General features: G+C 42.7%; 1 pseudogene; it reads right to left on the bottom strand.

The window, feature by feature from the left end:
• Nucleotides 1–9,308: 9,308 nt before the first annotated feature.
• LOC121024000 (uncharacterized) lies at nt 9,309–9,409 on the bottom strand (annotated as a pseudogene).
• Between the last annotated feature and the right edge of the window lie 2,761 nt (nt 9,410–12,170).

The raw sequence follows: 12,170 nt of genomic DNA, 5'->3' as shown, positions 1-12,170 counted from the left end.
CATCATTGAGACATTAGTAAAGTTTAGTGAGTGCTTTCGATATGTCTAAGGTGATAAGTGCTTCATTTCATTCTCACAGCAGCTCTGCAATTCAGACGATGACGACGATGACGATGATGATGATTACTATTTCGATTTTACGGGTGAGAACAGGCTGAGGGAAGTTGCAGCTTGCCTAAGATCTCCCAACTGTAGGGCAGAACCGCCACCTGAACTCGTGCTGTGAAAAGCAATTGTGACCCCCTCACTTCCAAATCAGTGGTCTCTGTTGGTCCACCCCATAGTCTCTTGATATAAGCAGCACAACACTTATTGAAATGATTCCCATTTTACAGGTAAAGAGACTGAGACTCAGAAAAGTGAAATGTTTTGCCCGAAGTTTCAGCAGCCATGGATAGAGCCCAGGTCTCTAAGCCCCTGATCTAGGGATTTTTAGGCAGTGGAATAACGGGGAATTCAGCAACCCCTGTGAGAGCCTTGGTAAGAGAGACTGAGGAGATAGCTCATCCCAGGCTACCCCCCCCCCATTAGCAAATGCCCAAGGTCAGCAGAGGAGCAGGGACTCGCCCCCACCTCCCAGGATTTTGAGAGTTCATACGAGTTAGATGCTTGTTTATCTCTGCATATATAAAAATGTGCACCGTGCATCATTTTAATGCCATCTTTTTTTAAGCTTATTTATTTTTGAGACAGAGAGAGAACAGGGGAGGGGCAGAGAGAGAGAGAGAGAGAGAGAATCCCAAGCAGGCTCCAAACTCTCAGCACAGAGCCACACGCCGGGCTCCATCTCACCAACGATCTCACCAGTCATGAGATCACGACCTGAGGTGAAATCCAGAGTCCCACGCTTACCCAGCTGAGCCACTCAGGCACCCCATTAGTGTCATCTTCTAAGAGACTCTTCCTACTAATGCAGGACCCCTTGCATTTATCTAGTATTGGGCTGAGAAGACGCTTCCTGGTTTCAGCTTGCTTTTTTTTTTTTTTTTTAATTTTTTTTTCAACGTTTATTTATTTTTGGGACAGAGAGAGACACAGATGAACGGGGGAGGGGCAGAGAGAGAGGGAGACACAGAATCGGAAACAGGCTCCAGGCTCTGAGCCATCAGCCCAGAGCCCGACGCGGGGCTCGAACCCACGGACTGCGAGATCGTGACCTGGCTGAAGTCGGACGCTTAACCGACTGCGCCACACAGGCGCCCCTCAGCTTGCTGCTTTTAAATTGACCTGCCCTATTTGCCAGTGAATAACTGTTCTCAGGTCTATTGCTTTCTTGTTTTTCCTGGGGAGATGCTGACTCCATGCCAGTCTCGGGGTGGCGCTGGGGGCGGGGGGGGGGATCTTGTTAGTTTGTTTTTACTGGCTTGTGTTTTGGAGCTCATGGGTATAACATGTTATCTAGTTTTGTTGCAAAACTCTGACCATGTGATTTGATTTTATTATATAGTTGCTCTGTTTTAAGTGGAGATTCAAACTCTGGCCTCCACTGCTGCTGCCTCCCTGTTAGTCTTAGCTAACCCACTTGGGGATGCCAAGGGTTTGAGTGTAAACCATTAAAGGGAATCCGAGAGGCTGGTAGTCACACTTTCTAAAGCTCCAGTTTAAAGACACTGCTTCCAGTGTGGTTTAGATTTTTCAGGAATCTGAACCATCAGCAATGGGCACATTTCCCCATTTGGTTGACACTCACTCCACTTACCGGATCCTGGACTTCCAAGGCCCATTAATGGCTTTCCTGTCCCCATTCAAAGGACACCAATTCAGTCAACATCTTTCCTTCATCCTGGATGGTTCTGTTGTTTTCCCATGAGCTTGTTAACAGGATCTGCTGCCATTATGGCAATCCTAAAAGGTCTGGAGAAATCCGTCCATTTATTTACTCTAGACAAAGTAAATCTTTATCTAGATTCACTCAGATGTGTATCTAAATAGCTTCTCCTAAATGCTTTCCTACTGTTTCCTCCAGTAGGAAATGCTGGAGGATATTGGGGTATTTCCTCTTTTTGATCCCAAAGTTTTTCTCCCAAGGTGTGTTTACAGTTGTCTGCATAGACCCATTCTGCCTCTTGATATGAATGTCCTCGGGAATAGCCAGTCACTCCAGGAAGTCCACAGAGTTGGGACAATTTGAGATAGTTGGTAAATTCCCTCTGCACTCACTATTCCACCATTGGGTTATAACCATCCATGTTTAATTTCTTACCCATCAAATATCTGCCCCCAAGTGGCTCCCATGGGTATGCTCCATGCCCAAGATTTTAGTATCATAGCAGTGAGGGTGGGGACGGGCACAGGAATGTGGCCTCTCAGTTGGTTTTCCATAACTGTTCAGTTCTGACTTCTACTGAGCAGAGCCAAGAACTGTCTCGTGAGCATTTTTTTAAGTTTATTTATTTATTTTGTGAAAGAGAGAGAGTGAGAGCAGGGGAGGAGCAGAGAAAGAATGAGAGAGAGAGAATCCCAAGTAGGCTCTGTGCTCTCAATGCAAGAACCCAACATGGGGCTCGAACCCACCAACCATGAGCTCATGACCTGAGCTGAAATCAAGAGTCAGACACTCAACCAACTGAGCCATCCAGGCATCCCTCTCATGAGGAGTTTCAATTGGAGCCATATCTAGTAAATTCTTATAAACAAAGCATCCTCCATGTGGTACAGATAGACTACAGATAGAAGAAAAATCTTTTCACATTATTCCTACAGTCAGTAGGGCCAATCTTTGTGGCATGGTATCCATTCAGATTTGTTAATCCTTGAGGTTCTGTATCAGTTAGCTATTGCTTTATAACAAACAACCCCAAAACAGTAGCTTAAAACACTGCACATTTATTATTGTACACAAGTCTATTGATCAACTGGGCAGTCTGGCTTTGGATGTATTCAGTTAATACTTTGTGGTCAGGTAGGCAACTCTGTTGGTCTTGTATTGGATCTCTCACATACTTTGGGATCAGCTGGCTGTAGGTTGGTCTAGCATAATCTCAAGTGGGAGCATTGGGCTTTCCTTTACACAGTCTCTCATCTTCCAGCAACCTAGCCTGGGCTTGCCCACATGGAGGTGGCAGTGTTCCTAGAGGGAGGTGGAATACAAAGCCTTTTGAGGCCAAGGCATGGAGCATGGCACTCCACATTCTATTTGACCAAGTCGGTCACAAGTTCAACCCAGAGTCAGAGTGGGAGGAGACTACAAAGCTACAGGGAAAATGGTGAATACAGAGAAACCAATAACTGGGGACATGAATGCAGTTACTTTCCACAGGCTCCATGAGTTTCTCTATGACAGCCAATTATGGTGACAGTGAATTATGCCTGCTTAAATTTTTATTTATAGTAGGATCATTATTCTATATTACATTCCTAGCATTGATTTTTACCAATATATTTTAAACAGGGTCTGAATTTTTTTTAATTTTTCATTTTTAAAAAAAATTTTTGGGGCGCCTGGGTGGCTCAGTCGGTTGAGTGACTGACTTCAGCTCAGGTCATGATTTCACGGTTTATGAGTTCGAGCCCCACGTCAGACTCTGTGCTGACAGCTCAAGCCTGGAGCCTGCTTCAGATTCTGTGTCTCCCTCTCTTTCTGCCCCCCCCCCCACCCTGATCATGCTCTGTCTCTCTCTGTGTCAGAAGTAAATAAGCATTTATTTATAAAATAAGCATGAGCATTTTTTTAATGTTTATTTATTTTTGAGAGACAGAGAGAGACAGAGCATGAGCAGGGGAGGGGCAGAGAGAAGGAAACACAGAATCTGAAGCAGGCTTCAGGCTCTGAGCTGTCAGCACAGAGTCCAACGCGGGGCTTGAACTCACAAACCGTGAGATCATGACCTGAACCAAATTCAGATGCTTAACTGATTCAGCCACCTAGGTGCCCCACTAATTTTTCTTTTTAATGTTCATTATTTGAGAGAGAGAGAGAGACAGAGAGACAGAGCACAATCAGGAGAAGGGCAGAGAGAGAGAGAGAGAGAGAGAGAATCTGAAGCAGGCTCCAGGCTCTGAGCTGGACAGAACCTGACACGGGGCTCGAACCCACGCACCACAAAACCATGACCTGAGCTGAAGTCGGACGCCCAACCGACTGAGCCACCCAGGCACCCCATATGAATTTTTATTATTAGGCTTCACAGGCACCACTCATAAATAGAAAAATTTGAATCCAAAAAACTTTATTCCTTAGCAGTTAGAATGCCACTCCAGGCAGCTCACCATCATCCATTTATCATGCAATAAGCTGTGAGTAAAAGAGAACTCAAAAACTGGCTTAGAATAATTAAATGTAATATCTCACAAACCGAGAAATCCAGAGGAGGACCAGTCGATGCATCTTTTGAAAGGAAGGAGTTGACTTTAGAGGTTCCAAGCGATGTATCCGGTTATAACACCCAGAGGAGAAAGAGAGAACAGGTCCTTCCATTCCTGGATCTCTTTCTTAGAGGAGAAGGAACTTCCCCCCCCCAAAGAATATCTGATACTAGATATTTTCCCTTTGCGCCTCGAGATCCACTTGCCATCTTCTCCAGCTTGCTCCATGCCCTGGGATGGTGGGCTCTATGATGGTATGGATGGGCTCTTTTGCCCATTTTTTGCCAGGTGATGTGGCCAACAGGAATAATTCACAAAAGAATGAAAGGGTCAAGGAGTTAGGTCGAGATATTTAAACTTCCTTGCCATCTACACTGGGTGACCATGGACTGATGGCATTTCTTCATCAAAGACTGAAGCCCCTGAAAGACTGAAGATAGTCTCCCCTACACATCTTTCCCAGTGGTTCATTAGCTTGAATTAAGTTGCCTGTTTCTGAGCCAAAACATTATAGGAGGGAACAACACTGTAAAATGATTATAGAAAAGGTAATCGAGGTAGAAGATTCATAAATGAAATCTAACATAAGGTAATTGGCATTCCCGATGATGAAATTAGAAAAAAATGCAATGGGAAAAATATTAAAAGATACAGCATCACAATTTCCAAAATAAGGATCAGCCTTTATTTATATGTAAAAACTCATAGGTTGAAAAAGCATGCATGTCCTGGAGGAGGGGAGGAATCTCATAAAAATAGCAAAGTGTCAGTCTGAAAGTACTAGATGTTATGGATACAGAGAGATTCCCATTGATATTCATGGGGGGAAAACTTGTCATATATACAAATAGGATAATGTAATTCATTCATTCAACAAACCTTTTATGCTAGATCCTGTTCAAGACATTTGGGATACATTAGTATACAAACTACTGGTCTCTCCTTTTGTGGAGCTTACAGTCTAGTGGGGACAGAGACCTAACAACCGACATCATGAATAACAAAATTAGATGTTATGTTTATGGGGAAAAAATGTAGAGCAAGTTTGTTGGACTGGGAAAATCAGGGTTGCAATTTTAAATAAAGTGGTAGAGAGGACTTGTTGACAAGTTAGGAGCCCTAACGGTAGTCCATGTTAAACTGTGGCAACAAATATCCTCAATTCTTCACCGCTTATAACAAGAAAGAGAGATGTTGAGGGGGAAGTTGGAAAGTAGATATGGGGTTAAAGATTGAGGTCTGAATTGGATATAAATTTGGGGGGAGATCTTGGTATATAAATGGTGCTTAACACCACAAATCTGGAGTGAGTATGTTAGAAAAGAGAGGAGTCCAAATCCAGAAGCCTGAAGAGATCAGGGAGGAGAGGGAGACTGAGAGAGACCACTGACACAGGAGGAAGAGCAAAGGAATATGTCCTAGAGGGTCAAGTGCAAAAAAGATTTCCACAAGGAGAGAGTAGTCTGTCAGGTCAATTTTGAAATAAGAATAGTTGAGGTCAATAGATGAGAACTAAGAATTTAAGACTTGGATGTCACGGATGACTTTTTCCATGGATGGCCAAGCTGAGAGACAGGTTGGGATGGGTTTAGGAGGGAATTGAAGTGGAGAAATTGGAGATAAGGAGTATCAACGGGCTTTTTTTTTCTGCAAAAAGGAACAAAAGTATGAGTGGTAGTTGCCAAGGGAAGTAAGATCAAGATAATGTTTATATGCTTTTAGGAGGGGAGGAATTAACTACATGGCTGTATACTGATAGAAAAGATCCGGTAGGGAGCAAACATCGCTAGAGGAGAGAGGAGGGACTTGCTAGAGCAGAGTCCTTGAGGAGATGAGAGGAGATAGAAAGTGGAGGACAAGTAGGGGATTGGCTTTGGACAGGAGCTTGGCTGGTTCAGAGAACAAGCAGACCAGGTGCTGGGGGGGGGGGGTATACGTGGCAATGATGGGTGGAAATTCCGACTGCCTCCATTTTGCCAAGGAAGTGGGAAACAGACTCATTAGCTGAGATGAGGATGGGGGAGGAGGTGATAGAGGTTTGGCATGTGGCCTCTTCCTCCATCTTCAAAGCTAGCAGGAGAGCATCTCCATCAGTCTCTCTGACCCACACTACTGCCTCCCTGTATCATTTATAAGGACCTTTGTGATTACATTAGGTCTGCCCAGAAAATCCAGTATAGTCGCCCCATCTAAAGATCCTATGTTTAATCACAGCTGCAAAATCCCTTTTGCCATCTAAGGTAACATATTCACAGGCTCTGGGGATTAGGATGTAGATAACTTGTGGGGAGGCATGGTTTTGCCTACCACACCTGGTAAATAATTCAGAGCATCACACGCATATTGCGTATGTTGTGTTTAAAATTTAAAAAGGTCCATCAAGGCTTATACCTCTTTCTTTCTGGTGGGGGATTTTGAGTTCCAGCAATTTGAGCAACTGATGTCGATATGTTTTATTATTAGTGATTCAAACCTTGACTGCTCAGGTAAAACAGTGTCCGTTGGGTTTCTCCACTGTATGTTCCTTTTTCTTTTTTTTTTTTTTTGTAATTAATAAATAAATATATTTTTGAAAAAATAAAAAACAAATAAATATCTTTTTTTTTAATTTTTTTTTCAACGTTTATTTATTTTTGGGACAGAGAGAGACAGAGCATGAACAGGGGAGGGGCAGAGAGAGAGGGAGACACAGAATCAGAAACAGGTTCCAGGCTCTGAGCCATCAGCCCAGAGCCTGACGCGGGGCTTGAACTCACGGACCGCGAGATCGTGACCTGGCTGAAGTCGGACGCTTAACCGACTGTGCCACCCAGGCGCCCCAAGAATTTTTTACCCCACTAGCTACAGGGTTAGTGCAGCTGAAGATAGGGTCATAACAAATAAATTGAATTCATACTATATCCGGATCTTTTGGGTGAAATTTAGGGCATGGATTGGGAAAGTTTGGGAACCCCAAGAATTCAAATGACAATATTTTAAAGAAGTCAGAGAATGCCAAGTATCCTGAACCTCCATATCCCATGCCCACTGAAGTGTGTGTTACCCTTACAAGGGAATGCTTGCTCTCTTCATGTCTGATCCCGACCTTTGCTCACTGACTCCAGACCTAATCTAAAACCCTGTTCCAAGATGCCTCAGAGGAACAAGGGCAAAGTCTGATGCAGAAGAAAACCTCAAGGCCACGCTTTTTGGTTACCCAGTGGTACATATTATATCAGCAAGGCAAAATAAATGCTTAAGTCTTTTTTTAAGTTTATTTATTTATTTTGAGAGAGAGAAAGCACAAGCGAGGGAGGGGCAGAAAAAGAGGGAGAGAGAATCCTAAGCAGGCTCTACACTGTCAGTACAGAGCCCGACGCAGGGCTTGAACTCATGAACCATGAGATCATGACCTGAGCTGAAATGAGACTCGGACGTTTAACTGATCCAGCCACCCAGGTGCCCCAATGCTTAAATCTTTTATTTACCAGTTTTTAGGATAAAGAATTGGCATCTTATCATCTTGCAAATGTGGCCAGCTATTTTTTTTTTTTTTTTTTGAGAGAGAGAGAGCGCACGCGTGTGCACGAGCACGGGGAAGGACAGAGAGAGAGGGAGAGAGAGAACCCCAAGCAGGCTCCACTGTCAGCCCAGAGCCCTACTTGGGGCTCCCGCTGTGAGACATGACCTGAGCCAAAATCAAGAGTCAGTCGCTTAACCGACTGAGCCACCCAGGCACCCCTGGCCACTTATTTTTTAAATGTTATTATGATCTCATGGTTCTAAACACATTCGATGGGCTTTAATCCATTGCAAATGTTATTCTTTATTTTCTTTTTCTCTTTCTTTCTTTCTTTCTTTCTTTCTTTCTTTCTTTCGTGAACTCTACCCCCAATGTGGGACTTGAACTCCACAGCATGCTCTACCAACTGAGCCAGCCAGGGCCTCACAGTTGTTATTCTTATTAAAACTCAATTGCCCCAGGGGCACCTGGGTGGCTCAGTTGGTTGACATCTGACTCTTGATCTCAGCTGAGATCTTCATCTCAGGGTCATGAGTTCATGCCTCCTTTGGGCGCCATGCTGGGTGTGGAGCCTACTAAAAAACAAAAACAAAACCAAAAAAACTCAACTACTCCATCTTTGGCCTCTTCACAGAGTGGCATCTGAGACCTTTTGAGCATGACCCTAACAGTCTTTGATAATAGCTTTTTGCTATCTGGTGTGACAAGATATCCCTGGCTCCAGGCATTTCTGGATCAAAGATTATGTACCTTTTACATTTGAATTTTGATGAAGTCCAATTTATCATTGTTTTCTTTTGTAGATCGTGTTTTTGGTGTCATACTTAAGAAAATTGTCCCAATCTAAAACTAATGTCACATATGTCAGTTATACTTCAGTAGTAATTTGCAAAAAGATAATCATCCCTAAGATCAAAATTATGTCCTGTTTTCTTTTTAGAATTTTCATAGTTTAAGCACTTAAGCTAGCTGTTCTATGTTCCACATGTCTGCAGTCTAGATAACATTTTGTATCAGAAACATACACAGGGTTTTAATTACAGTATAAAAATATTATTTTTATGATTTAAAAAAATGAAATGTTATCGGGGCTTCTGGATGGCTCAGTCGGTTAGGTGTCTGACTTTGGCTCAGGTCATGATTTCATGGTTCGTGAGTTCGAGCCCCGTGTCGGGCTCTGTGCTGACAGCTCAGAGCCTGGAGTCTGTTTCAGATTCTGTGTCTCCCTCTCCCTCTCTCTCTCTCTCTCTCTCTGCCCCTCCCCTGCTTGTACTCTCTCTCTCTCTCTCTTTCTCTCAAAAATAAATAAACATTAAAAAATGCTTTTTTGAAAGAAAATGTTCTTGATTTGATTTTTGTTTAGTTTTGTTAATTCATGCATTCATTTTTTTAGTGATCTCTATATGCAACATGGGGCTCAAACTCACAACCCTGAGATCAAGAGTGGCATGCTTTTTTGATTGAGCCGTCCAGGCGCCCCCGATATTATTTATTTATTTATTTAAATATGGAACGCTTCACGAATTTGCATGCCATCCAGGAGCCATGCTAATCTTCTCTGTATCGTTCCAATTTTAGTATATGTGCTGCCGAAGTGAGCACTTTATTTATTTTTAATTACACAAATGACACAGGAGAATAAACTGTACAAAAACAGCAAAAGTACAGAGAGTAGAAAGGGAAAGTCACCCTTGCATCCATTGTTATTCATTCATTCAAGAAATCTGGGTTAGCTCCCCATTCACGTGTTACTTCCATAATTCAAGATTCATTAGTCTGCATACAAAAACGCTCTATTCAGTATGCTGTGGACATATTGTGGCAATAACTTTACCATCTTCCCATAGCTGCATTCTCTTTTTCCAAAGGCAATAAAATGAAAATCTTTGTATCAAGACATAGACTTTGTACATGTAGAAGGTAACTCAGAGAATGCAGATTCCGGACACAGAAGAACCATATCTTGTTGCTCTCCAAGACTAAAATGAGAAGGCTTTCTAGCGGTGCTGATGTCTTTCAGATGTGTTAAAAAGAAAACTAAAGTTGTAAGACAAGTCAGGGGCTTCCTCCTTAATGTCGGCGCTTCCTAAAGATGTTGTAAGGGTTTACTTGTGTGTTTTTAAATCTGATTTCAGGGGCGCCTGGGTGGCGCAGTCGGTTGAGCGTCCGACTTCAGCCAGGTCACGATCTCGCGGTCCGTGAGTTCGAGCCCCATATCAGGCTCTGGGCTGATGGCTCGGATCCTGGAGCCTGTTTCTGATTCTGTGTCTCCCTCTCTCTCTCTGCCCCTCCCCTGTTCGTGCTCTGTCTCTCTCTGTCCCAAAAAATAAATAAACGTTGAAAAAAAAATTTTTTTTAAATAAAAAAAAAAAGAAAAGAAAAAAAAAGAAATCTGATTTCAAATGGTCATTGATGTGAAACGTTGGGATTTGGTACTGAACGGTCAAGAAAGAATTCTTGAGACGTCTTCGGTGCAAAAAGGTGGTTTTATTAAAGCATGGGGACGGGACCTGTGGGCACACAGAGCTGCACTGGGGTTGTGAGGAGCGACTGATTATATACTTTCAAGTTGGGAGGGGGTTAGGGTTAGCAGAAGTCTCTAAGGAATTTGGAAGCAAGGTTTCCAGGACCTTGAGGGGCTAGCTGTTGTTAGGGAAAGGTCATTTATTACTGTCTAATAAAACCTTGGTCATGAGACCCTTCAGATGTGGATCAGTGGGCCATACGCTTGGAGGATGATTGCTAACATATATCTTGGGGGGTAGACATAAAGGTAGTTTCTGAAGGAACTTTTACATATTAACAGAGACTTAGAGGATCATGGAGGGCTGGCTAATGTTAAGCCAAGATTGCCTTTTGCCCTTGGCAAAGTATTAACATGGAGGCAGCTGAGTTCCTAGAGGAAGTTCACTCTGCCTGTCTCAATGACTTGTCAATGTGCTGTAAGTTAAAAGGAAGTTTAATTTTTTCCGTATGTATTTTGCCTTTGTCCTCCACATTAGTCATCATGGTCTAGCTCCTTCTTCACTCTTCCCAGTTAAGTGAATGCGGACATACAAGAAAGACATATATGCTGTCTTTGGCATAAAATCTAGAACAGAGACGCTAACGTCTCCCAGTGAATCATCAACCTTGATTTCATCTGAAGGGCGTTGGGGTGTTTTTCATCTGCTTTAGCTGAAAAATCATCTTGGCATGATCTCCACCTGTAAGCAGGTCCCGCCAACCACCCATTGTGTTCTTAACTGTAATTGTGGTGTCCTTTGCAAATTCCCACAGTTTATCTCCGTAGGCAAAATAGATCACCGTCCTTTCAACAGATTTTAAGTCATCAAATACTGAAACATTTTGCATTGAAAGAGCAGTGCTTCAAAAGGTAACTTTAAAATGTAACTTTATTTCTTCTACCGTCTCTGAGGTCTAGAGTTGTAAAACCAAGGAGCAGCCTACTTGAGGGTTCTATTCCACTGGTGGGTCTTCCCTCTTTGGCTGCAGGATCTGACTGGTACTACCCAGCCCTGCCATCTACTATCTCCACTGTTTTATTAGCCCATCTTGCTGGAAGTCCTGTCCTTACCAATAGAGGGCGCTGAAAAGTCACTAAAGGAAGAAAGGGTTCTCCAGGTTCTGGTGCGCCCCCCCTGCCCTTTCTCTAGTGCTGAGCTTTTGTTTTGTTTTGTTTTTTGGTTTTGGGGGGTTTTGTTTTTTTTGTTTTTTTTTTACCAGCGTAGATAACACACAGCATTATATTAGCTTCAGGTGTACAATATAGTGATTCAACAGTTCCATATATGAATGCTCATCAAGAGAAGTGTACTCTTAATCCTCTTCACCTATTTCACCCATTCCCCTCCCCACCCCACTCCCCCTCTGGTAACCACCAGTTTGTTCTCCATAGATAAGAGTCTGTTTTTGAGGTTTGTCTCTTTTTTTTCTTTGTTCGTTTATTTCATTTCTTAAATTACACGTATGAGTGACATCGTATAGGATGGCTGACTGGCTTATTTCACTTAGCATTAGACTCTCTAGACCCATCCAGGTTGTTGCAAATGCCAAGATTTCATTCTTTTTTATGGCCGAATAATATTCCACCGTGGATATATACCACATCTTTTTTATCCATTTATCTATCGATGGACACTTGGGCTGCTTCCATAACTTGGTTACTGTATACAATGCTGAAATAAACATAGGGGTGCATACAACCCTTCAAATTAGTGTTTTCATATTCTTTGGGTAAATACCCAGTAGTGTCATTCCTGGATCATAGAGTAGTTTTCTTTTTAATTTTTTGAGGAAACTCCATTCTGTCTTCCACAGTGGCTGCACCAGTTTGCATTTCCAATAGCGCATGAGAGTTCCT

This window comes from Herpailurus yagouaroundi, unplaced genomic scaffold, assembly GCF_014898765.1.
Source record: "Herpailurus yagouaroundi ecotype Mexico unplaced genomic scaffold, PumYag 569, whole genome shotgun sequence".
Lineage (NCBI taxonomy): Eukaryota > Metazoa > Chordata > Mammalia > Carnivora > Felidae > Herpailurus > Herpailurus yagouaroundi.
Note: the sequence above shows the minus strand (reverse complement) of the source record. Positions and strands in the feature narration are given on the sequence as shown.